The sequence below is a fragment of the Taudactylus pleione genome, unplaced genomic scaffold (genome assembly GCF_031769625.1).
Source record: "Taudactylus pleione unplaced genomic scaffold, aTauple2 ptg000671l, whole genome shotgun sequence".
NCBI classification, from domain to species: Eukaryota; Metazoa; Chordata; class Amphibia; order Anura; family Myobatrachidae; genus Taudactylus; species Taudactylus pleione.
In genome coordinates, this window is record NW_028285073.1 from 778,851 (window position 1) to 804,202 (window position 25,352).

Sequence of the window (25,352 nt, forward strand, 5' to 3'; positions counted from 1 at the left end):
AGACAGACGCACGCTTGTCGCTGCTGCTTTGAGGATGCAAGTGCGGCTACATCGCACACAAGTCACTAACACATTAAAAAAATAGTTTTTTATTTTTTGGAGCACTTTGAGAGTTACACCACCCTTTAACAGACAGACGCACGCTTGTCGCTGCTGCTTTGAGGATGCAAGTGCGGCTACAGCCCACACAATTCACAAAGACAGAAAAAAAAAGAACAATATTTTTATTGTTTGTGTAGTACACTTTGAGGGTGTCACCACCCTTTAACAGACAGACGCACGCTTGTCGCTGCTGCTTTAAGGATGCTAGTGCGGCTACAGCCCACACAATTCTCAAAGACAGAAAAAAAAAGAACAATATTTTTATTCTTTGTGTAGCACACTTTGAGGGTGTCACCACCCTTTAACAGACAGACGCACGCTTGTCGCTGCTGCTTTAAGGATGCAGGTGCGGCTACAGCCCACACATTTCACAAAGACAGAAAAAAAATGAAGAATATTTTTATTGTTTGTGGAGCGCACTTTGAGGGTTACACCACCCTTTAACAGACAGACGCACGCTTGTCGCTGCTGCTTTGAGGATGCAAGTGCGGCTACAGCCCACACAATTCACATAGACAGAAAAAAGAAGAATATTTTTATTGTTTGTGGAGCGCACTTTGATGGTTACACCATCCTTTAACAGACAGACGCACGCTTGTCGCTGCTGCTTTGAGGATGCAGGTGGAATCTAGATGGGATTTGGAACCGGGGACACACTACCTCCATCAATTGTCTAAATCCCACTTCACTAATGGCGGATACCGGACGCACGTCTAACACCAACATAGCAGTCAAGGCCTCAGTTATACGTTTTGCTTCAGGATGACTGCTGTCGTACTTCATCCTCATCGCTAGGGACTGTTGGAGGGTCAATTGTTTAGTAAAAGTAGTGATGTTCCTACTTCCTCTCTGGGATGATGAACAACTCCCAGCAGCAGCAACAGCACTAGGAGGAAGTGGTTCTTGATATTTCCCTATTTTATTTTTATCGGAGAAAGTTTGGTCCTCCATTTATGTTATATTGATATATACGTGCGGCTAAAGCGCACACAAACACAGAAAATATTTTTTTATTTTTGCTGGAGAGTAGTGCACTTTGTGGGTTACACCACCCTTTAATAAATGAGCCAGCCGGCTCTTTACTTATGGGACACAGGCGCACGCTTGGCGCTGCTCCTTTGTTGATGCACGTGCAGCCACAGTGCATGCAATTCACAAACACAGAAAATAATTTTTTTTTTGGTTTGGACTGGAGTGTACTTTGGGGGTTACAGCACCCTTTAACGGTCAAGCCAGCTGGCCCTTTACTTATGACACAGGCGCACGCTTGGCACTACTTTGTTGATGCACGTGTGGCTACTGCACACACAATTCACAAACACAGAAAATTAATTTTTTTTTGGTTTGGACTGGAGTGTATTTTGGGGGTTACAGCACCCTTTAACGGTCAAGCCAGCCGGCCCTTTACTTATGACACAGGCGCACACTTGGCACTACTTTGTTGATGCACGTGCGGCTACTGCGCACACAATTCACAAACATAGAAAATAATTTTTTTTTGGATTGGACTGGAGTGTACTTTGGGGGTTACAGCACCCTTTAACGGTCAAGCCAGCCGGCCCTTTACTTATGACACAGGCGCACGCTTGGCACTACTTTGTTGATGCACGTGCGGCTACTGCGCACACAATTCACAAACACAGAAAATATATATTTTTTTGGTTTGGAGTGTACTTTGGGGGTTACAGCACCCTTTAACGGTCAAGCCAGCCGGCCCTTTACTTATGACACAGGAGCACACTTGGCACTACTTTGTTGATGCATGTGCGGCTACTGCGCACACAATTCACAAACACAGAAAATATTTTTTTTTTTGGTTTGGACTGGAGTGTACTTTGGGGGTTACAGCACCCTTTAATGGTCAAGCCAGCCGGCCCTTTACTTATGACACAGGCGCACGCTTGGCACTACTTTGTTGATGCACGTGCGGCTACTGCGCACACAATTCACAAACACACAAAAAATATTATTTTTTTAGCACTTGGGGGTAGCACCCCTGATGGACAGAGCACCCCCTGGACAACACTACAGCACCCCTTTAGGACTGGGACACTGCACAGGCCTTTGGAGTGGACTGATGGAGAACTGACTGCACAACACAGTCCAGCCAGCCCCTATGGACTTTGAAGTAGTGGACACAGCCCCTATTAACAACAGCAGCACAGCACAACACAGCAAGCCCCTATGGACTTTGAAGTAATGGACAACAGCAGCACAGCACAACACTACTCTGCACTACACTACACTACACTACACAGCCCAGCCAGCTCTAACTCCCACCCTCCCTCTTCACTGTCCACAGCCGAGTGAGAAAATGGCGCTGACGCGGGTACCTTATATAGGATCCAAAACCCGCGAGACTCGGAAGGCGGGATGATGACGTTTTGCCTCGATTTCAGATCCGAGTCAGGCGGGAAAAGTCGAGCCTGACTCGGATCTGCCTCGGATCGGGGGGGCTCGGGGGGGTTCGGATTTCAGAAATCCGAACCCGCTCACCCCTAATAGGTGTGTGTGTATGTGTCCAAAGTCCGCCGACACTCTTCAAAAAACACAAATGGCCCTGGTGCCTGATGACAATTTCTATACAAACTCCAACCACTGTAATAAACGGCTCTCAGGGACTTTAAAATTGCAAAAAAAGTTCTGTGTATTGGCAAATCTTCATTTCAGGGATTACGCCCTTTCTTCAGGATCACAGATAATATGTATACAAAAAGGCCTAAAAACGTACCCCCCATATATATGATCCCAGAATAGCGTGCACATACACGTCACCAATGACGGACTTTGGGTTGCCGCCTACTGGATGTAGCCCGCTATGCAACTTCCAGGCTAAAGTTCCAGCATCACCACAGCAACAGGCAGCTAGCGCTCCATGGAGCTGGGTGGGCTCACAACAGACATCCACAGGGGAATCACCAGCAGCACAGTGTGGATAAAAACACAACTAACATGATGATATGGGAGAATATCAGTAGTATTTGGCCCTGTTTGATGGTCTCTACTTTGCACAATGTTTTACACTTCTGGTGCCTTTGCTAAAATTTTCTTCACACAGATCCCTATCCACTTCTGCCAAAATTCTACCCCATACACCTTCCCTCCTCTCCATTATCTGCACACCCCAGCAACTTGCTTGTCACTTCCAGGAAGGACCATCACCTCCCTCATTTTTATAGAGAGAGGAGTACTCCATAGCTCAGTTCTCCTGTCCAATGTGTGTGACTCCCCTCAACCGCATGTCATTGGAGCTCAGTGTCGGCTGCCACCAATAATATGGCCGCCTGCCCAGTCTCTGTGTCACATTTTAGGTTTGGCTTACTTCAGCACTTTGCAGGAGGACAGCAAAGTTTCACTTCTATTCGCCCACTGTACTAAGCCTTGGAGAGAGATAAAGTACCAACCAATCAGCTCCCATCACTTTACAGGCTGTGTTTGAAAAATATACAGGTTGTGTTTTTGTGTGCTTATGCGTTCAGGATCTTCCACTCTTGCGACAGGAGCAGCTTTGGGTAAGAGAGGTAACCACCTTCAATGCCAACCCTATTTCAACAACAACCCTTGATAAAGGCTGTACAAAGCCTAAACGCGTTGGGATTGAACAACACACTAGTCCAGCTACACCAGCAACTATACCAAAGATTACTTTCAGGACTCCAGGCCATCTTCTGCTAAGTATTTATACGGAGGCATCAGAATCACAGGCAGCTGGGATAAGCTGCACGCCCAGTACAAGCCGGAAGCCGCTGAGGACCTGGGTACAAGAGAATCTACAGGGTAAGTACTGATGGGTCTGCGCAGCCTGTTCTTGCTACCACCGCAGCCATTCTCCTGCTTACCACCATGGGAGTACCGGCACCCAGCAGCATATTAGGAGCTCCTTTAAGTGTTACAGTGACAGCTGCCCATTATACCTTATCACCGGAAGGTTATATAGGACAAGCAGGACAACCAGACTGTAGCAGCGAAGCATCAGCTACTAACATTATGCTCAATAAGTCCCTCTGCAGGATTTCATTTGGACAGTTTCCCCATTCCCATTTACACTTTCCTCCCTCATCACTATACACATTTGTCCATGTACTTTACATATTCCCGACACAAACTCACACCCCCTCCCCTCCCCACTCCCAGTCTGTCCTATGTCTGTGGTGATATAAATTACACATCATGACAGCCGGCGGATTGTTAAGGAATCTACATTGTATTTGATATATATCTTATCACTAAGTCTGACATTGTGATATGTATGTTGAGAACTAGAGCACTTAGTACTGCTACGTTTAAGATTTGAGATAATTAAATAAATCAAATTTTTTACATTAACACCAAGTGTAGTGTTCTCTGTCATTTGATACTTGGTCCTCTGAATAGGACACACACCGACTAGATGTCACAATCACACACTAAGGATGAGAGCTGGGTATTCTTCATTTAGGACACATTGGCCCTCATTCAGAGCCGTTCGCTATTTGCGTTCGTTCGTTCAAAAACAAGGGGTGGCTATGCAAATGATCCGTTCGCACATTGCAGTCTGTTCACACCTCTAAGTCTGAACGAGCGAGCAAAACATACGCTCTTTTATTTCTTAAAAACGCTCCCGGGCCGCTCGCACCATACGTCATGTCCGCTATTTATTAGATTAATCGAGTACATCGTACAGCGTATGAACTGCTCGCTATTCTTGTGGTTGGTTTTTTCAACCGCTATTTTGCGAGCAGTTCTGAGTTAAAAAAAACCAAGTGACGTGGTCATTGACGCTGCTATATTAATTATGCACACCCATAAAATGCCCGTTTTGACCTTTAAGCACGCCTGCGATCGGATCTCCACTCCCCGTTTTCAAGCACCTTCCCCTGTTACCACCCACATACGCCTCATTCTGTCACTCAAAATAGCAGGCACTCGCTATATTGCGTACAAATGATTTTTGGCCGCACTGACTGGTTCGCGCATGCGTACTAAAAACCGTACGCATGCGCAGATGTGCGAACATCGCTAGGAACGAGCGTACTGCCGATAGCGAGTGGCTCTGAATGAGGGCCATTGTGTTTGAAAAATGACATTTGGTAGTTGATTGGTTGGTAATTTATCTCTCCCAACTTTATCTCTCTCCAAGGCTTAGTATATCTATTGTTTTTGTGATTTTTTTTTTTTTCATCAAAATGTGAACAGTTTTATTTCCAATTCTGTAATTTATTGCTGATTGAAGTCTGTCACAAAAGAATCACATTAATATCGTAATTAGTCTTTTCAAAGGGACTAAGAATTATTATATATATATAGGATTAGAAAACTCCTATCAAGACCTTGGTCTGTATTTAAAAGAAAAGACAAGTGCAAATATTTGTTTATAAGTACCTTGCACCAATAAAATTTAAGAGACATGTTTGAACAACCAATAAAATTTAAGAGACATGTTTGAGACATGGTATATACACATATAAATGTAATCATAAAATGTAATTATGTGTGGCCACGGGGATATAAAAAATAAATTATATATCAAGCATAAAGAGTATAAAAAAATTAGATGTAATAAACAGTTGTTGGCCTAGCTTCAATGTTTGTTCAAATTCATCAGGAAATAATTAACCCAATAATTGTTAGAGAGTGGTGTGCTCTGGCACTGCCTTCTCCCTGTACTATATATGTAGGGTACTAGGACCCAGAGTCAGAAGGAAGCAAGACCTCAGTTCTGATTATGTCACAGCTGGACTACTACTCATGTGCAGCTGGCACCACTTTTACTGTGTAGAGTGTCACTTAGCTCTTGAGGTGAGACATCTAAATGCTACGGTTAAACGATACAATACCGCCAATCTGCTTACCGTTGATACCACTGTGTTACCACTGTTCCTTGTTACCCTGTTGATATCAATAAACCCAGCATTCTGGTTAAGGACTATAAAACAATAATAATGGCTCATAAACATTTGAAAAAGATACATAAACCAAGTAGAGATGTGCGCAGACCCATGTGTTTTGGCTCTTAATGTCACAGTGTGCCGGGCCCTGGAGGTCACACACCGGGTCTGGTGGCACTGGTCTCCCCGGGCTGCGGTGCCCCTATTGCGAGCAGGTGTGTGGCACCGCCTGCCATGGTGACATGAGAGTGGCCAGAGCTTCCTTCCTGCTGGTCTGTCACTGCTGTGTATGTGTACAGGCAGCCGCAGCTCCCATAGGGGCGCATGTGAGGACCTTTGAAATTTAAAGGGGAATCTCCTACATATAAAGGGAGTCTCTGAGCACTGACAAGTGCCACAGTATTAGGCTCAAAACCTTGCTCCAGCGTTTGTGTGCTCCCTGTGCTAGTACATTCTATTAACCTGTTCCTGACCACAGCTAATAGTTGTGACCTGATTCTGCTCTATTCCTGGTGCTGCACTTAGTGAATTCTGGTTCGACCTTGGCTATCCCGTGAGCTGTTATTGCCAGACCCCTGGTACCATGTTTGCCCTCCTAGTTTTGACACATTCTGATGACTACACTCCTGCCCGCCCTCCAGTGTCTATTTCTGTTCCCAGCTCCAGTATTTGGGTACCCAGACAGAGGGCCCATACGTGCATGTCAGGCTCAGCGAAGCCCAAACTTCCTTGTGGGGGGCCCTGGTGAAATCCACCAACATGTTAGACTCTGTTCTGGGTGCCAGCCAATCCTATAGTGTGGGTCAGTATCCACATTATTTCTCCATGAATTGTGACAGTATACTCTGGCCATAACGACATGGATGCCACTGGTAAATCTTTGCCTAAAGAACTTCTGGGACATGACCAGACCCAGGTAATACAGTGCCTGCAGACTCTTGTGCAGTGGGTCAATGCATTACAGCCTCTTCTGTCACAGCCTGCACCACTTGCTGCAGCATCTATTCAAGCTGCAGGAGTCTCATTACCACTACAGATTCCTATTCCTGCAGAAATTGATGGAGACTCCAAAATTTCTCGGGTTTCCTAAATCGGTGCTCAATACAGTTCGAGATATCGGCTGTCAATTTCCCCACTGAAAGAACCAACGTCGTTTGTAATCTCCTTGCTAACTGGTAAGCACTTGGCGTGGAAAGCAGAACCTTAAATGTGGGTTCATCAGGGAGTCCAAGTCACAGGCAGGAGCTGGGCTCTTTTTTGTTAAAAAGAAAGCGAGGGTCTAAGACCTTGCAAAGACTTCCGGGGTCTGAACACCATCACCATTAAGGACCGATACCCTTTGCCCATAATCTTTGAACTCTTCAACAGAATTAAGGGAGCATAAATTTTTACTGAACTTGACCTGCGTGGCCTCAACATACTGGTTTACAAGCAATTAAAAGCAATATAGCATTTCCTGGGGTTCTGCAACTTCTATAGACAATTCATTACAAACTACTCATCTATAGCAACCCCATTATCATATTCAATAAGAAAGGGCAATATACCAGGGTTTGGCCTCCTAAAGCTGAACAAGTGTTTCTTCCGGCTACTGCAGTGTTTCACTTCAACTGTGATCAGCCTTTCTTCCGAGAAATAGATAACTCTACGTTCAGGGTCAGGGCAGTGCTTTCATAAAGAGATGCAGCAAGGAAGTGGTACTCTTTCAGCTGGGAAAAAAAATTATGCTGTAGGGGTGAAGAAACTACTATCCATCAAACTGGCCCTGGATGAGTGGTGATACTTGCTGGAGGGGGTGAAGTTTCCATTAACAGTCTTCACAGATCATAAGAATTTATTGTACCTCAAGACAGCTCATTGCTTAAACTACCGACCATTTCAGCCTGGTTATCACTTTCCATCCAGGAATTAGGAACACTAGGGAAGATGTATTGTCCCAGAAAAAAAGGAGGCAGAGTTTCTTGAGGATAAGCCAATCTTAAATCCTTCTTGCTTTGTAGTTGTTACTAGCAAAGTCAAAAATTTTCATTTGGAAAAACATTAGCTACAGTACAGAACAAAGGTAAGCTGGGCGTTGGGACCTCTTAGACACGGTAGGGGGGGCTAGGTTTAGGGACTCCCGGGGGGACTTAGAGTCAGACACCCCCCCAGGAGGGTTAGGGTTAGGCTAGGGGAAGGAGGAATTAGGGTTAGGCACCCCCAGGGGTAGGTTAGGCACTCCTCTAGGAGGGTTAGGTTTATGGTGCAGGGAGGGAGGGTTAGGTTTAGGCACCCATGAGGGGAGGTTAGGGTTAGGCAAGAGGGGGGGAGGTTAGGGTTAGGCACCCCTAAGGGAGGGTTAGAGGGGGGAAAGGGATAGCCTACTTACCTCCGCTGTCGGGATCTTCACCCATCGGGCTGCTGGCGTCGGGATTTCAACCGCTGGCCTCATGTCCGGCGGTCATACATACCGATTCCGTCTGTACCTACGCATGAAGAAACATAACCTAAACATACCCTGCCCATTTTATAACATCACTGATTCTGAATGTGGCCCACAGTAAAAAATATAATGGAATCAGTAAAATAATATTATATGTGAGCTGCTGTATACAGTATACTGTACAAAGCTGTATAATAAACAGAAAGCAGTCTGTCCCCAATTCCTCTACTGTTATTTTACTGCTGTGTTTAGTAGCGTTTTGTACACTATGATGATTATGTAGAGTTGGATGTAAGCGTATTTTGATGCCAATTGTATTTTTTTGTACTGTGTACTGTATGTGCACAAAGAATTCTTAAGCTTCCATTCGTATGTAGACAGTGTAACATTTTGCACTTATACTTGTTTATGATCAGAGATGGAGGAATGGGAAATGAAGTGGTCGTACAAGCATTAGCCAATAAGAGTAAGGGCATTTTCATATCAATTTGTCTAATGCATCCCACATAGACACATACTGTATACACCTATCAGGATGTGTATAAGTTGAGCGTGCTCAACCACTGATGCAAAATATGCATCTATAAGGAAACCAGCAGCGGCATCCCGATCTTCAAAATCCCGACAGAGGCCGGTAAGTACCCTAACCCTCCTCCTCTCCACCCCTAACCCTCCTTCAGTGGTGCCTAACCCTAACCTCCCCCGTTGGTGCCTAACTCTACCTCCTCCCGGGGGTGCCTAACCCTTCCCTCACCCTAACCTAACCCTCCTGGGAGGTGCCTAACCTTAACCTCTCCCCAGTGGTGCCTAACCCTAACCCACTCTCCCAGCAGCCTAAACCTCCCGTAACCCACCCCGGGGGGTCCCTAATCCTTACCCCCAAATCCCCAGGCTAACCTTCAGAATGCCAGCGTTCGGGATCGTGGTGTCGGCTTCCTGTTGGGCATTGGGATTTCGGCGTTGGTATACCCACTTCCAGAATCCTGTCTGCTGGCATCTTAACCACATCCCATCTATAATGATGATGATCAGCAGCAGCTACTTTTGATTAGCTGAGTGCTCCTTGATCCTGCCTGTTACTATTAGTATTATTAGTGTTGCTGCTGCAATCAATTTGCATTATCTATTTAATATGCAAATTCAATCCATGGCAGGAAAGTAAATTCAGATTTGATTTTTATAGGGAAGAAAACAGGAGTTTTATATTGCATTTGTGTTTTGGTTTTGGATCTGGATTTATCTTCGTGTTTTGGTTTCGGCTTTGCAAAACTTTCCTCAAGTGTTTTAGGTTTGGATCTGGATTTTTTTTTTAAAATGATAAAAAGTTTTTAAAAACAGCTAAAATCATGTAATTTTTTAAATCCAGAACCCGAAATTTGGATTTAAAATCTGAATTCCAAACAGATGGAAGATCAGAACCATGACGGATTTATCCAGATCTCCTCAGTATATTATAACCGCGACTTGATCTGTCTGGATTCACGAAATTCGGGTGGATTCGGATTTCTGGAGAACCAAACAGCACATCTCTAATAATAAATGTGTCCAGGCACAGACTGTATATTATATATATGATACTTCATTAAAGCACTATAATATATATACAAACTAAGTCCTGTTACTTTAGTATTTAGTCAGTTTTGGAATATGAAATACAAAACATGGGAAACTTTCTAGAGAATAAAAAATATTTTATTTTTATTTTAGAATGAAAAATCTAGGATTGATCACAACTGAGAATACAATCATTGTTTTCCAAACATAAACTATGTGTATCTTCCGGAAGCTGGGGATATGGAGGCCGCAATACAAACTACTGTACATCGAGATGGAGAGTAACAGATATCGTTATCTAGGCTCCATGTGGGTCTCAGACTACTTATAGTTAATGCCCTGAAATATCCCATGAACTGGTGAAGAGCCAGGGCGATGGCGCCAGGGGTGTGATTTCACAATGTCCCTTCATAGACATGTGGTTGAGAGTGCACAAAGAAACGATGATACAACAGCAATGTCCAGACTTTCACTGCAAAAACCACAAACAGATGTTCCAAGAAAACAGGTCAAGACAGTGTGGAAACCCTTCGTTTGCTGGCTGTTTACTAAAATAGTTGGTTTTCTTTACAACAAGCTGACATCTAACACATGTCTGCAAATGTAAATTAGATTACTAAATCAGATTGGAACCATGTACATAGTCACCTGTGGTTAATGTGGATCTAAACTAAACATGTCTAATTCAGGGCTTATTGTGGAAATGTATTGATAAATACAAAATTAAGAAAGTGTTTCTTAAATATCATTACCTTTCATAAGATCCTGACACAAATACATATTTATTTGTGAAATATTATTAGTAGCTCATGCAAATTATACAGTATAAGAGAACTTGTATTTTAGGAGTACTGGTCCTTTAACCTTTCTTTTACTACTATAGGCATCCAACAATAGCATTACTAAACCTAGATATTGTTAAATAATTACTAGTTGTTCAGATCACATGCACCCGCTCTCCTCAAACCTATTTATTCTTTTTTTCTAATTTAGCTTATTCCGTAGCATTTTGTCTACAGACTATAATCCGTCTCAAACTCAGGGGGAAATTCAATTAGGCCCGATAACTTTTTGCATATGAAAATTGCGACTTGTTTGCAATTTTTTTTTTTTTTTAGCAAATCAATTACAGCCCATTTTTCCATGAGAAAAATTATCTTTCATCGCAAAAAAATACATAGAATCTATGATAAGTTCATGGACCTATGTGTTTTTGTTGCTGCGATTGCGAAAACAAGCTATTTATTGTGTATTTTTATCTGAGCCAGCTGAGGTTCCAAAAAAAAAATCCCTGATAACTGCTGCGTCCAGACTGTCTTTGAGCCTAATTGGTTAGCTCGGGGGATCAATTAGCACACGGTAAATTACCTTGGCTAATTAAATTCCCCCCAAAATCTATGTGTATCAGATGCTGTCTTGGTCACACGGCCAGTCTTCATAACCCTTGTTTAGTTACAGTATGGTTTCCATGTGGCCCAGTTTTTCTCGGAGAATCCCTGCAAATATGTAACATCAAACCTAATTTCCAATATTAAAACTCCTGCTTAACCTAAACTAGCTGCATTCCAAGTTGTTTGGGATGGGATTTTGTAACTGTTTGCATTATTTGGGACCTAAAAGGAAGCATGGGTTGCACTTTGTGGCCTGAGGTGGCCTGGTTTTTAATTTCAAAATTACGGGAGCTCTATAAATGCCAAACCACAGCAACGGATTCCACATTCACCATTTCTCAAAGAAAATGTATACTTTTATATGCCTATCTTCTGTACATATAATATAAACACACAAATATACATAGTAATTTTGTGGTGTATACTCATCTTGCCCTAAAATAAACTACAACTCAATATAAATATCTTTACCAGTTTGATAAAGAGACACCAGAGGTTTTAGCTCTGTATCTCCTCCTGTTAATAATAAATGAAACTGCAGCAGATGTACTATTTTATTTCTTTAACATCCCAAACAGTATTTGCCACTTTAATGTGATTCCAGGCATTTCAAATGCTACCATCCTTGTCCTAACTTCAGTTTGTCATTTTACCTCTCTTTCATCTGCTATCTGCATTAATAATGGCCACACACAGCCGATCATTGGTGTTGACATGTAGTTAAATGGTTAAATGCTACAAGCTGCCTTTTACAGTTAGTGTGTGTTATTGACTGTGTATGACTCATCAGTCACAATCATATCATGTCTATAGTGTATGACTTGTCACTTGTCTGAATCACCAAACTTAAAGGTCGAGCCAATTAGGCTGCAGGTGCAAGATTTTTTTACTTGGCGCTATAAAAGGGTCTGAATGAAACCAAGCCTGTCTCTGTGTTATTGGAGCCTTACAATGCTGTATGGTAGTACAGTACTTTGGGGTTTATGTATCAAGCAGCGAAAAAGTGGAGAAAAGGGCCAGTGGAGAAGTTGCCCATAGCAATAAATTAGCTCCTACCTATTATTTTATAGACTGTACTTGATAAATGCTTCTTAAAAGATGATTGGTTGCTATGGGCAACTTCTCCACTGTTCCACTTCTACATGCTTCTGACTGCTTGATACATAGACCTCTTAGCCCAAGAGAGATTACTACCTTATCATATTGACAGCTGCTTTTCTTCTATCACCTGTATCCTGTTATTTTCAATAAAATCCTACTCTGGTTTGGAATCGACTTGTGGACTAACCTCCTTGTTCAATTCCACTACTCATCTCCTAACGTGTAAGCATTTGTCAATAATTGCACAAACGTGGGTACAGGCAAGTGCCTAAATTGACACACAGGTAGGTGTGGCCATATTTAATGACATCCAGTCTTTCAGCACTGCAGGCAGAGTGGATGGATAATTTTTAGTGTAATGGAGGCAGGAACAAAACTGTGCATTGTCAGGCCACATAGCAAGACTTGGGTAAGAATTTAATGATATCACTCTAGCATCTTGGACTCCTATTCTGCTCTCATAATTCCACCACTAAAAAAAAAATTGCTGGTTATTTTCAAATAATTGGGTGAAACTTACAAATGGATAGGAAAAGCACCGGAAATAAAAGTGTTTGTGAATCTAAATATTGGAAACATTTAACAAGACATTTTAGTAGACCTATTTTTCAGTCTATAATTTTGCAATATTTTCAGACAATATTTTAAAACAGTTTTAAAAATATCCACTTATGTATCAAATTTGCAAAACGCTGCAAAAATGATAAAGGATAGCTTAAAAAATATGTTCACATAAGACCTACGCTGTGAACTAGATAATAAGTTCTTTCACACATTCCAATAAAAATTCCTGTTCACATTCCTTTTACATTATTTTCCAATTTCTCTGAAACTCTTAAATGCAGCCATAAATAATGGTCCTTCTTTCCAATTCAGAACATGAAATAAAAAACAGTTATGTAAGGTGATATATCAATAGGGACTTGTCCTGTACTGTAAGGAAATCTCAAATTTGTTATCTCGAGCTTCACGTGAATTAGATTGATTTGCTCAATAGTACAATTTGGTCTGGTGGGTGCTCATTTGAAGATTAAAGGCCTACTTCTCACTTTACCCTTTAGAATTTGTATCTCCTAATTTGAAATTGTAAAATATTTATAGATTCATCTATCAAATACATTAATCTGGAAAATACTCCTGGCATACAAAAAAAGCATATAATGGCTGTGGCTTTTCACAAACATGGGTGTGGTTTTTGTGCCTTGGGTTACGGTTTGGGTTTACTGTGTTGTGGTTTTAGTGGATTGGGATGGGGGTTGGGTGAATTGGGTGTTGTTTGGTTGGATTGGGGTGTGATTTAGGCAGAATAGGGCATGGTTTGAGGTCCATTTGGGAATATTGGCAAGTATGGTGACTGATAAGACATGAAAACCGAAATTAGCATGTTAGAACAAGTACAGTATGTGTTGGTTTTGTGGAAGTGTTGTGTCCCTGTTTAATACAGAATGTGAGTTTATGTCTTTAATGTGCAAAATTGTACTATAAATTGTAATTATATTTGGTATTATATATGGTAATTAAGAACATATAGTGCCTGTTTTAGTGTTTTAAGTAGCACCAATATAAAATGATGTAGTAATTTTACTTTCAAGCAAGGATATGCAACCTATTGCTGGGCTTTGTAGTCTTTCTATGAAAAATATCTAGCAACTGCATCACAGCCGCATTACGCTTGCATTGTGAATGAACTGCGATCGCGCACGCTGTGAGGATTCACTCGCAATTGATTGACAGGAAAACACCATTTTGTGGATGGTTATGGGGAGTTCTGGCCAAAATGTTGGCGAGTTGGGGAGTTTCCCGGGTGTGTACTAGCCAGTGTCTGCAGTCGCGCACGCAGAAAGCAAAGCTCCAGCGTCTCAATTACCACATCCATTCTGAGTGACCATAGACTCACTCGAGGAGTCGATGTTTTGAGGATCTGCGTCCAATGCTGCATCTGTATACGCAGTTTTGGGCAGCTACAAGGGCTCCAGTTGGCGTCTCAATACAAATTCTGCTGGCTGATGCATTAGCATGTTTTAGCAATTGCTAAGTGGCAAAATTCGCAAATGCTTTTGCATTAGCGTACGAGACTGAATCAAGCCCAATATCAGTTATTTTGAATCTACGAATGTGTTAATATGAGATCATGGACTTAAAGTAATATTAGGGTTAGTATTTATAAGAAATAAATGCTTCAGTAAATTTGCTATCTGAAATTGTATCACTGAACAGAAAAAATGCTGACACTGATTTTTCATGTTTGGAGCCTAATCAGATTGGCAGCAAGATGAAGAGCCTAAAATAAGCATTTCTTTCCTGGAAAAGGTGCTTAACACTTGTGTTTGCCAAGCACCTTCTTTAAAGATCCAGGAAACAGAGACTGTAAACTGGTTATGGGACAATAAAATGCTCAATTTACAGGATATTTTCCTTCAATAAAGTCATTTACTGGGGGACCTCATCTGCATGCATAGCAATTGTACATAAACTGTATATATAATTTAAGTTACAAGTAGGTTTACATGTGGGCATTAAGACTGGTGTTCTGCGGGTGTTAATACTTTACACCTTTGGAGATTATAAAGACTATCGAAAAGCTTGCCGCTCGGATACAGTACGTCCATGTGGCATCAGACATATGTGCCATCATTCAGCATAGAGATGTCATTCCAACTATGGTTTAAAAGTGAGGATTTTTGGTTGTCAGTTAAAAACTGTAGCTAAACAAGAACAAGTGAAAGTTGCGGGGTGAAATGTTATTCCCATAAACCAGAGGTTCCCAAAGTCCGCCATTATTGTTTTAGGGATATCCAAGCTTGAGTCGAGATGGTTAAATCAAATGGATTGAGGTACTAATTAAGTCACCTGTGCTCAAGCATGGATATCCCTAAAACGTGGACTGTAATGGCTGACTTTGGGAACCTCTGCCATAAACTAAAACCTAAATTTTACCCATTTCTTTACTTTTTTAATCTTTAATAAATTCTTCTGTGGTTGTAATAGTAAAGGCTCATACACACTAGACCACAGGTTCTCAAACTCGATCCTCAGGACCCCAAACATTGCATGTTTTCCAGGTCTCCTCACAGAATCACAAGTGAAATAATTAGCTCCACCCGTGAATCTTTTAAAAGGTGTCAGTGAGTAATGAATACACCTGTGCACCTTCTGGGTGACCTGTAAAATGTGACCTATGTGGGGTGCTGAGGACTGAGTTTGAGAACCACTGCACTAGACGATGTGCTGTATGAATGATATTGGTGAAAGATTTCCCTTGATCTTTCTGTAGTGTAGGATAAACAATTTTGGGTGTTCACACTGAAAGATATCTTTAAAGATAACTTTCAGTGAAGTCATCCTGCCACATCTCTGAACAGGCAATTCTTGACAATATCGGCAGATTGGCCTGCATGCAAGGATGACAAAAGACATTGTTAATGACCCGCAGGAGCGTGCATCGTTGGTCATTCACTGCATATACACAGAATGATATATCATTGAACTATATCATTATTGTCCATATCATTCATAAAAATCATCTAGTGTGTATGCGGCTTAACAGTGTCAGCATCTGCAGCGATAGGGGTTGAGTGTATGTAAGGGTGGGTGCTGAGAAGAATGTGGGGAAGTGGAATTCTTTTTAAAATGTGTTTTGTTTTGTGTGTATGGGCATGTGGGATAGGGCTAGTCATTTAACAGTGTCTGTGAGATAATCATTTATTAGTAGGGTGAGGGCAATTTATTTGATGGTAAAGGCTATTTTATGTAATTGGGGGTTCATTATGGTGGTTATTAATATAATGTGTCGTTTGGACTATTTAATGGTAAGGTAGTTTTGGAGTTTATAATTGAATGTAGATCAGAACTTGTGGAGAAGGAGGTCTATTTATTAAATGTGAATACTAAGGGTTCGATTCATGAAAACTAAATTATGCAGTGTTAATTAGGTTTAGAACTCGCATTCAGTTCTACCTAATTAACGGAGCAATTCATCATTCTTCCTGTACATAAGTATCTCTTCCGAAAAACTGTAATTTCTGTGAAAACAGTTTTTTGGAAAAGAGATACATACCTCCTGCAGCCCTGGGCTCCCCGTACAGCTGACCGCTGGCCCCCTCTTCTCTGGGCCCCCTTCACAGCTGACTGCTGCCTATTCCCTGACTCCCCAAACCGCTGGCTGCTGTTCTTTCTCCCATTCCCCGCACAGCTGACTGCACCTCGCGGACCACAACCCCCCTGGCGGGTCTGCACGGCTGTCATAGAGATGCTGCTGTCACTGATCTGCCGGTGGTGGTTCCTGCCCCTCTTGCAGCCTGTGTCCCGGCTCCTCACAGACACCTTCTGGGATGGGTCTGCCCAGCTGTCATAGAGGATGCTGCAGCCGCTGATCTGCCGGCGATGGTTCCTGCCCCCCCTGCATCATGTGTCTCCGCTCTCCTCACAGAAACCTTCCTGGCCACTTCTACCCGGTTGTCATAGAGGATGCTGTCGCCGCTGATCTGCCCAGCTGGAATGTAGCAGCCGTGGGATCTGTCCTCCGGCTCCCCCCGCTGCTCACTCCATCCAATGTGCCACCCGCATCCTCTGTCACAAGCACACCATGGACCCCCCCCACCTCCCTTTGCCCTGTTGTCATATACATGTTGCAAGATGGAGGCTGCTGGCTGGCGGACTGTGGGCAGGAACTGTGTAAAGGGGGCTGCAGACTCTGGCCCCTGTGCTGGGGGCAGCGGAGAGACAGCAAAAAGGGATCTGAAAAGATCCCTTTCCCACACAAGCTGCAGTGTGAAAACCAGCTTGTGATGCTAATCGGTAGCTATACGCCATCTGAGAATGACGTATAGTTACTAGAGATGTGCACAGACACCCGTGTTTTGGTTTTGGATCTGTATCTCCTCTGGTTTGGGATCTGGATTGGTTTTGACAAAACCGCACTTCCGTGTTTTGTTTTTGGTTTTGAATCTGGATTTTTTCTAAAAAAAAATCATAAAAACAGCTAAATCACATAAAATGGGCCTGTTTTTGTTCCTACAGTATTTTTAACCTCAATAACATTTATCATTTCCAGTCAATTTTGACCACCTCACAGCTCACAATATTGATTTTTTTCATCTAGTTAATGGTCAAAAGGTTGCATCCAGCTAGCTGGCTGTCACGATTCGTGGGCAGAATGAAAACTGAGTGATAAATAGAGTTGAGCACTGTGCAAAGATGATGGTTGGGGTTCCCCATGAGGATTGAAGAATTGATAGTTGATAATTGATACAGTCCCTGACTGAAGGAGGAATTGAAAGTTGATAATTGGTGCAGCCACTGGCTGAAGTAAGAATTGATAGTTGGCGCAGCCACTAGCTGAAGTAAGAATTGATAGTTGATAGTTAATTGTTGATGCAGCCTCCGGGCTGAGTAGTAGTGGAACACAGAGCTAGACATCCCCGGCATCAACATCCTCATCATCCTTGTTGTTATCACCAACTACATAAATATCCTCCTCATCCTCTAGGTGCAATATCATAGAAGCATCCTCGATTTCTATGTCAGCATGTTGACTTGTGCTGCTCATCCCCACATTTGCAGAGGGCACACAAATGGTGGAAGGATGATCCTCTTCAAGTACAGTATTAGAAAGGTCAGGCTCAAATATGGCAATCGTAGACACACTTGGACTCTCCTCTGGGATTTGTGACTTTTCGGAGCACACAGTTGGTTTCGGTGTCTTACTCGTCTTAACAATTAAAACTTTTTTAAACCTCTCCTACAAGCAGAAGGGCTTAAATTATCACTACTTGAACCACCAGTCATAAATAAAGGCTAACGTCTTATCCTTTCCTTGCCACTTCGTGTAGTGAATGGCATATTGCCAATTTTTTGTTTCTCTAAAGCTAACTTAGCTTTAGATTTTTTTTTCTTTAACAGGTTAAAAGTTGATTTTACATAGCCTGACTTAAGCCCTGGGGCATCGGCCTTCATACATGACGTTGACGGCATTTCATCGTCATCATGACTGCTGCCAGAAGCTACAAGACTTGTATGTGGATCCTGCTCTCCTGTCATGTGACTGTCCTCAATACTCACTGCGGTCTTGCAGTAGTGTCACCAAGCAATTATAGCGCAGCTAAAGCACACAACCACACAAAAAAATATATGGTGGAAGAGACACAAAGAATAAAAGACACTTTAATTTATTTTATTTTTTTTACACTGGGGGGAGAGCACCCCTGAACGATGCAGCAGCCCCTTGATAAATGACACAGGCAGCACCTCTGCACAGCTACGTTGTTGATAAGTGCGGCTAACGCGCGCACACACACAGAAAAAAAACACTTTTATTATATATTTATTTTTTCACACTGGGAGTGAAGAGCACCCCTGATGGACAGAGCAACCCCTGTACAACACAGCAGCACCCCTTTGTGGACTGCAGTGACACAGGAGCCACTGAAGCCCCCCTATTCCGTCTGCAGCACAGCTCCTATAGAGTATAGACAACAACACAGTCCTTATGGAGAACAGCACAGCACAGCCCAACCAGCCCCTATGGACAACAGCCAGCCCCTATGGACAACAGCCAGCCAGCCCCTATGGACAACAGCCAGCCAGCCACTATGGACAACAGCCAGCCCCTATAGACATTAAGCAGCCAGCCCCTATGCACAGCAACAGCATAACCGCTATGACAACAAGAGCACAGCCCCTTTCTTGCTTCCTCTTCACTCTTCGCAGCTGGAATGAAAATGGCAGCGAGCATGGGGAACCTTTTATACAATCCAAAACCTGCGAGAATCCAAAAGCGGGATGATGATATTTTGCCTCGCTTTGAGTCAGGCAGGAAAACCCGAGCCGGTCTTGGATCCAACTCGGATCTGCAAAATTTGGGTGGGTTCAATTCTCTGAGAACCGAACCCGCTCATCTCTAATAGTTACACAGTCAATTTCTGAAAATATATGATTTTCGAAAGTTGATGAATAGCTTAATTTCTACATCCCCATACTAAAGTATGGGGAGTGTGGAAATTATCGTGTCAGGACTGTAACCAGGACATATCTGTGATATCTCCTGCGTTACAAGATTGATGAATAGGGCTGACTACATATATATTTATAAACTGTGTTAAAACTGTTATTTGTAGGATGAAGAATAGACCCCTAATTGTTTAATGTTGGGGCCATGAGGGGGTACTGTATATTTATTTATTGAATGTGAATACTTTTAATTGAATTTCACTATGGGTTAGTAGAAAATAGGTCTATTTATTTAATGTGATTGTAAATAATGTACTGTTGGAGCTAGTTGCAACTAGTGAGATCTATTAGTTAAACGTATGTGCTATTGATTTAACAACAGTGCCTAGAGCAGTGGCATCACTAGGGTCGGAGACACCAAGTGCGACCAATATAACCCCAGCGTGTGCCAAAAAGCATGCATGGCCTCTGTTTCAACACTCTGGGGGTGTAGCCAGCACTCCCAGAGATTTCACACTGCCCCATAGACTCTACCCGCACTACCGGCTCTTCAGGGACTGAGTGCTTGGTGCTGGACAATAACATCACAGTAAAGAGCTCGGGTTCTGGTCACTGAGGTGGAACCAGCATTTTGGTGTCACCCCTTAAGAGGGTGATACCCCTTGTGGTGCGCACCCCCAGCACTCCCCTAGTGATGCCACTGGCCTAGAGTGTTCTCTCATTGCTGGGCTTTCCATATTTCATGTATCCTTTTTCCAAATAGAGAACCACCATTCCAGTATCCAGACAAGCATCAACTGAGCAGGATGAGCAGCAGCAGGTAGAAAAAGCAGCAAAATCAGTTAGAGGAGAGTGGGACAGACTGATAACTGTATTGATTCTGGTGGTGCAATCACAATTTTAGGTGATGCTCCCACTCAGTACTCACTGCATAGTGTGTCTAAGGTTGATGCCTACCCAAGGCTTCATGTGAATTAACTAATTGCAATGCTGATAATACAGTAGTATGGTACTTAAGCACTTTAGACTTAACCAGAGGCTGCTGACAAGACAGCTTTAAATGGGGCACCCACTACCTTTCACAGGATGATGGATAAAATTCTAAGGCCCCATAGACAGTATGCTGCTGCTTATCTTGATGATGTAATCATCTATAGTCCTGAATGGTAGTCTCACTTACTCAGGGTACAGGCAGTATTGGACTGTATCCATGAGACTGAGGATTGACAGCCAACCCAAAAAAGTGTAGCTTAGGGATGGAATAGGTGAAGTATTTTGGATACAATGTAGACAGAGGTTTGATAAAGCACCAACTTGATAAAATTGAGGCAAAACAAAAGTGGACGCAACCCGTAAATAAGAAGCAGGTGAGAGCTTTCTTAGGATGCACAGGATATTATAGAAGATTTACACCCAATTTTGCCACCATTGCTGTTCATTTGACTGACCTAACAAAAAGTTATGTTTAAGTGGAAGCCTGAGGGTTTTCAGGCATTACAGGTATATGACACAACCGGTTTTGAAGACACCTGACTTTAAAAATTCTGTGTTTATTATCTGTTCTACTACAGATGTTCTGCCATACAGGTTGAAAATGGAGGGTGGATTTGTGATAAAGGCACTGGTGAAGTTATTGATAGGAGATAAATAAGTCCAAGCAGGGCTATTTTTCTGGAAAAATAGGTTCAGGACTTGCGGCTGGAGCTACTGGGAGTATATACAGTACAGTGGGTAAAATAAGTATTGAACACATAAACATTTTTCTCAGTAAATATATTTATAATAGGGCTTGTAATTAAATTTTCACCAAATGTCAGCAACAACTCATGCATTCCACACATGGAAAGAAATCAAACCATAGATGTCCATAAATTAAGTTATGTGTAATAATATGAAATGACACAGGGAAAAAGTATTGAACACATGAAGAAAGAGAGGTGCAAAAAGGCATGGCAAGCCAAGACACCATCTGAAATTTATCAGTAATTAGAAAGCAATCCTGCCCCTTGTCAGTGCAAATTAATATAAGCTTGTTCAGTCCCAACTGATGGCCTATAAAAAGGTGTCTCATTACCAAGGTGTCACACAAGAAACATCTCATCATGGGTAAAGGCAAAGAGCTCTCTCAAGACCTTCGCAACCTTATTGTTGCAAAACATACTGATGACATTGGTTACTGAAGATTTCTAAACTTCTGAATGTTCCAGTGAGCACTGTTGGGGCCATAATCCAGAAGTGGTAAGAACATAATTTCACCATAAACCGGCCATGACCAGGTGCTCCTCACAAGATTTCTGTCAGAGGAGTGAAAATAATTGTCAGAAGAGCTGTCCAAGAGCCAAGGACCACTTGTAGAGAGCTTCAGAAAGACCTGGAATTAGCAGGTAATGCACTCAACCACCATGGCCTGTATGCACGCTCACCATGCAAGACTCCATTGCTGAAGAAAAAGCATGTTGAAGCTATTTTAAAGTTTGCTGCACAACATTTGGACAAGCCTTTGAAATACCGGGAAAATATAGTCTGGTCAGATGAGACCAAAATTGAACTCTTTGGATGCCATAATACACACCATGTTTGGAGGAGAAATGGCACTGCATATCACTCCAAAAACACCATACCTGTACCAACAGTGAAGATTGGAGGTGGGAACATTATGGTGTGGTGATATTTTTCAGCATATGGTACTGGCATACCTCATGTGATTGAAGGAAGGATTGAAGGAAGGATGAATGGAAAAATGCGCAGAGACATTCTTGATAAAAATCTGCTGCCATCTACCAGGATGCTGAAGATGAAATGAGGGTGGACATTTCAGCAAGACAATTATCCCAAACACACAACCAAGAACACTCTCAATTGGATTCAGAGAAAGAAAATAAAGCTGCTAGAATGGCCCAGCCAATCACCTGACTTGAATCCAGTTGAAAATCTATGGAAAGAACTAAAGATCAGAGATCATAGAAGAGGCCCACAGAACCTTCAAGTTTGTGTGGAAGAATGGGCCAAAATCACATCTAAGCAATGTATGCTACTAGTTTCTCCATACAGGAGGCATCTTGAAACTGTCATTACCAACAAAGGCTTTTGTACAAAGTATTAAATAAATGTCAGTACGCGTGTTCAATATGTTTTCCTTGTGTTTCACATTATCACACATAACTTCAATATGAACATCTATGGTTTGATTTCCTTGCATGTGTGGACTGCATGGGTGATGTCATTACAATAACCAAATACAAATATATTTACTGAGAAATATGTTAATGTGGTCAATACTTATTTTACCCAATGTATATACCTATATATATATATATATATATATATATATATTAAGGATACTGAATTTAAACCTCTATACGCTCCTGCCTATACCTTCTAAAATTGACGCTATTTGCGTACGGAGTCATACAGTAAAATTAAGACTTTAGACCTTGAACATGTGTTTCCAAAGCACAAAGTATTATTCTAGCAAAGTACAGATAGTTAAACACGGTGATCTAAGTACAATTTAGTGCAAAGAAATTATACAGACCCAAGATACAGTTATACATACGCGAATGCGCTTCTGAGACCAGATTCTGGCATCAACAAGAAACCTCCATCAACAGCATCAGCATGAAGACTGAAGACTGAGGTCAGAACCCACATATTTATACCCTTACAGAAATAGACTATACAATAGAGAGGTTTGTTGCGATCCCATTGGTTCTCCATCACGGTGCTTCTGTTACAAGACATTTAACAGGTTGATTCAAATGGACACAGACCAGCCTCCGACAGCCTTTGTCTCCGTTTTCCCGCCTCATGCAAACCTAAGCTGTTAATTTTACAAAGTACATTTTGGTGCTTTAACTTTCTACGGTCCATAAGTTGAGAATGCATGTTGCGATCTTCACACCGATGATACCGGGAAGCTGTTGAGAAAGTGCAGATCAGTATAACACCAAACACGGTTTACTTATCATGTATTAAACCTAAGATACCAAATAACCTTTATTTAACAGCGTTAGTACTAAATGGATTAAACTTGAATCTTATAGCTTTAAACTATGGAACCTTTTACGTGAATGTGCAGTGTGTAAGTGTTAGGGGTTTGGGAAACGACGCTAGTTAACTTCGGGCAGATGCATACGCATGAAGCTAATAAACAGCGTTCGCATGCGGGGTATTATGCATTCGCTAATGTGCGACATGTTAACAGTGCAACTGTGCATAATGTGCAGTGTTTATGCATGTGATTCTATTTATGATGGATTTAATATATATATACAGTATGTATATATATATATATATATATATATATATATACACATATATATATATATATATATATATATATACTCCTAACTAACATTTTGAAACTGCATTGCAATGTGTTATTAGTAATGAGATTCACTCTCAAACTGGGTGGAGACCCCCAGCCGATTGCTGGTGCCATATTGTCTGACAGTGAGTTTAAACAGTTCTTTTCATGCAGATTTCTTACCATTGTTCATTCAGTCAAATTCAAGTGTCTGGGCCATATTACAATTGCCACAGCTACACCTGTCCACATGTGGGGTCTCTCCATTTACATGCAAAAACACCCACAGTTCCTGGTGTATTGTCTTTTCTAATTACTTTTCTCAGGAAGCTGTTTTTATAGTTGTTTTGGTATTTTTTTTTCTATGCAAGGTTGTCCCCAGTACCAAAAACATTGCCATCTGTACTTAGCTCATGAGTTGTAACTTAAAATGGCGCTGGGAGATCAGTCGCAAAATGGCATCTTGCAGACTCTTATTTTTAAGATGGAGTCTGGTTGCCATTCACAAGATGGCGTTGCTCCAAGCTAATTTTACACAGATTCTGTCTCAGCCACTAAACCAGCTTTGACAATATATATATATATATATATATATATATATATATATATATATACTTATACCTATATATAGTATGTATAAAAGAAGGCATTAGAAAGGGACTTTAAAATAAGACTTGTCTTATGGCAAATACATTTTGGCCTAGGACATTACATTACATCATAGTTAATGAGAGGCTCAAGAACTAGGGGCTCGATTTAGACCACGGTCGCTAGACGCGAACGCACATTCTCAGAGTATGCAAATATGGCTAAGTGATGGCATGGAAGGTGTGAACACACAGAAAGGCATTAGCACGCCCACTATGTCTTGGTGTGCAATCGCTTTGTGTATGCAGACACCCACCAGCCTGTCTTAAGATGCCCACTTGCGCACATCATCTCCAGGAAGTATATGTATCCATCAGTACATCGGGTACCTTCGGAAGCGAAGGCAGTGCTTGAGGTTGACTATACCCTACCTCAAGCACTGCGATCACTTCAGTGTAAAATCCAGCCAGGTGACGTGTACTATGACACTGCCAGTTAAGTATGCACGCCTCTGAAATGGCATTTAGATGGTCAGGCATGCCTGCGTTCACACCTCCACTCCCCAATTTCCAGTGGCTTGCCCCTGCCCCACAAATGGCTTCTCCTGTCACTCATTCAGCCTGGCTGTCTTTGCTGGCCAAGTGTACACTTCTCGATTGCTCATGTGTAATGCGATGCATACGCATGCACACATTGCAAAACATTGGCAGCTACGAGCGAACGCTTCTTAGCGCCTGGGTCTGAATCGGGCCCTGAGTTCCTACTTGTCGCAGCTTTTTAACTCCTGTGTGGTAATTACCAGGAAATTAGCAACCTTGATTGCCAGACTCCTCTGAGAGGTTGATAAAAGGTGTTCTTTGATCAGTCTCTTGCTGTCACGATCCAGGTTTCGCGGCGTGGAGTTTTGCAGTCCTTACCAGTGAGGGCGCTGTGGTACGGTCCTTCTGGCGGGGGAGCTGGGGTGTGGAGATTGGCATTGCATGTGCACAGAGGTCTGCCAGCGTTGGGCTGTCCTGACAAGGGTAAAACTAGTGGCGTCTCTGTGTCACAGCTGTCTGGGCGCCACTATGTTG

General features: G+C 42.2%; 1 pseudogene; it reads left to right on the top strand.

Annotated features, from left to right (window-relative positions):
* Positions 1-6,828: 6,828 nt before the first annotated feature.
* The window catches only part of LOC148478191 (uncharacterized), a 30,599-nt pseudogene continuing 12,075 nt past the window's right edge, over positions 6,829-25,352 (top strand).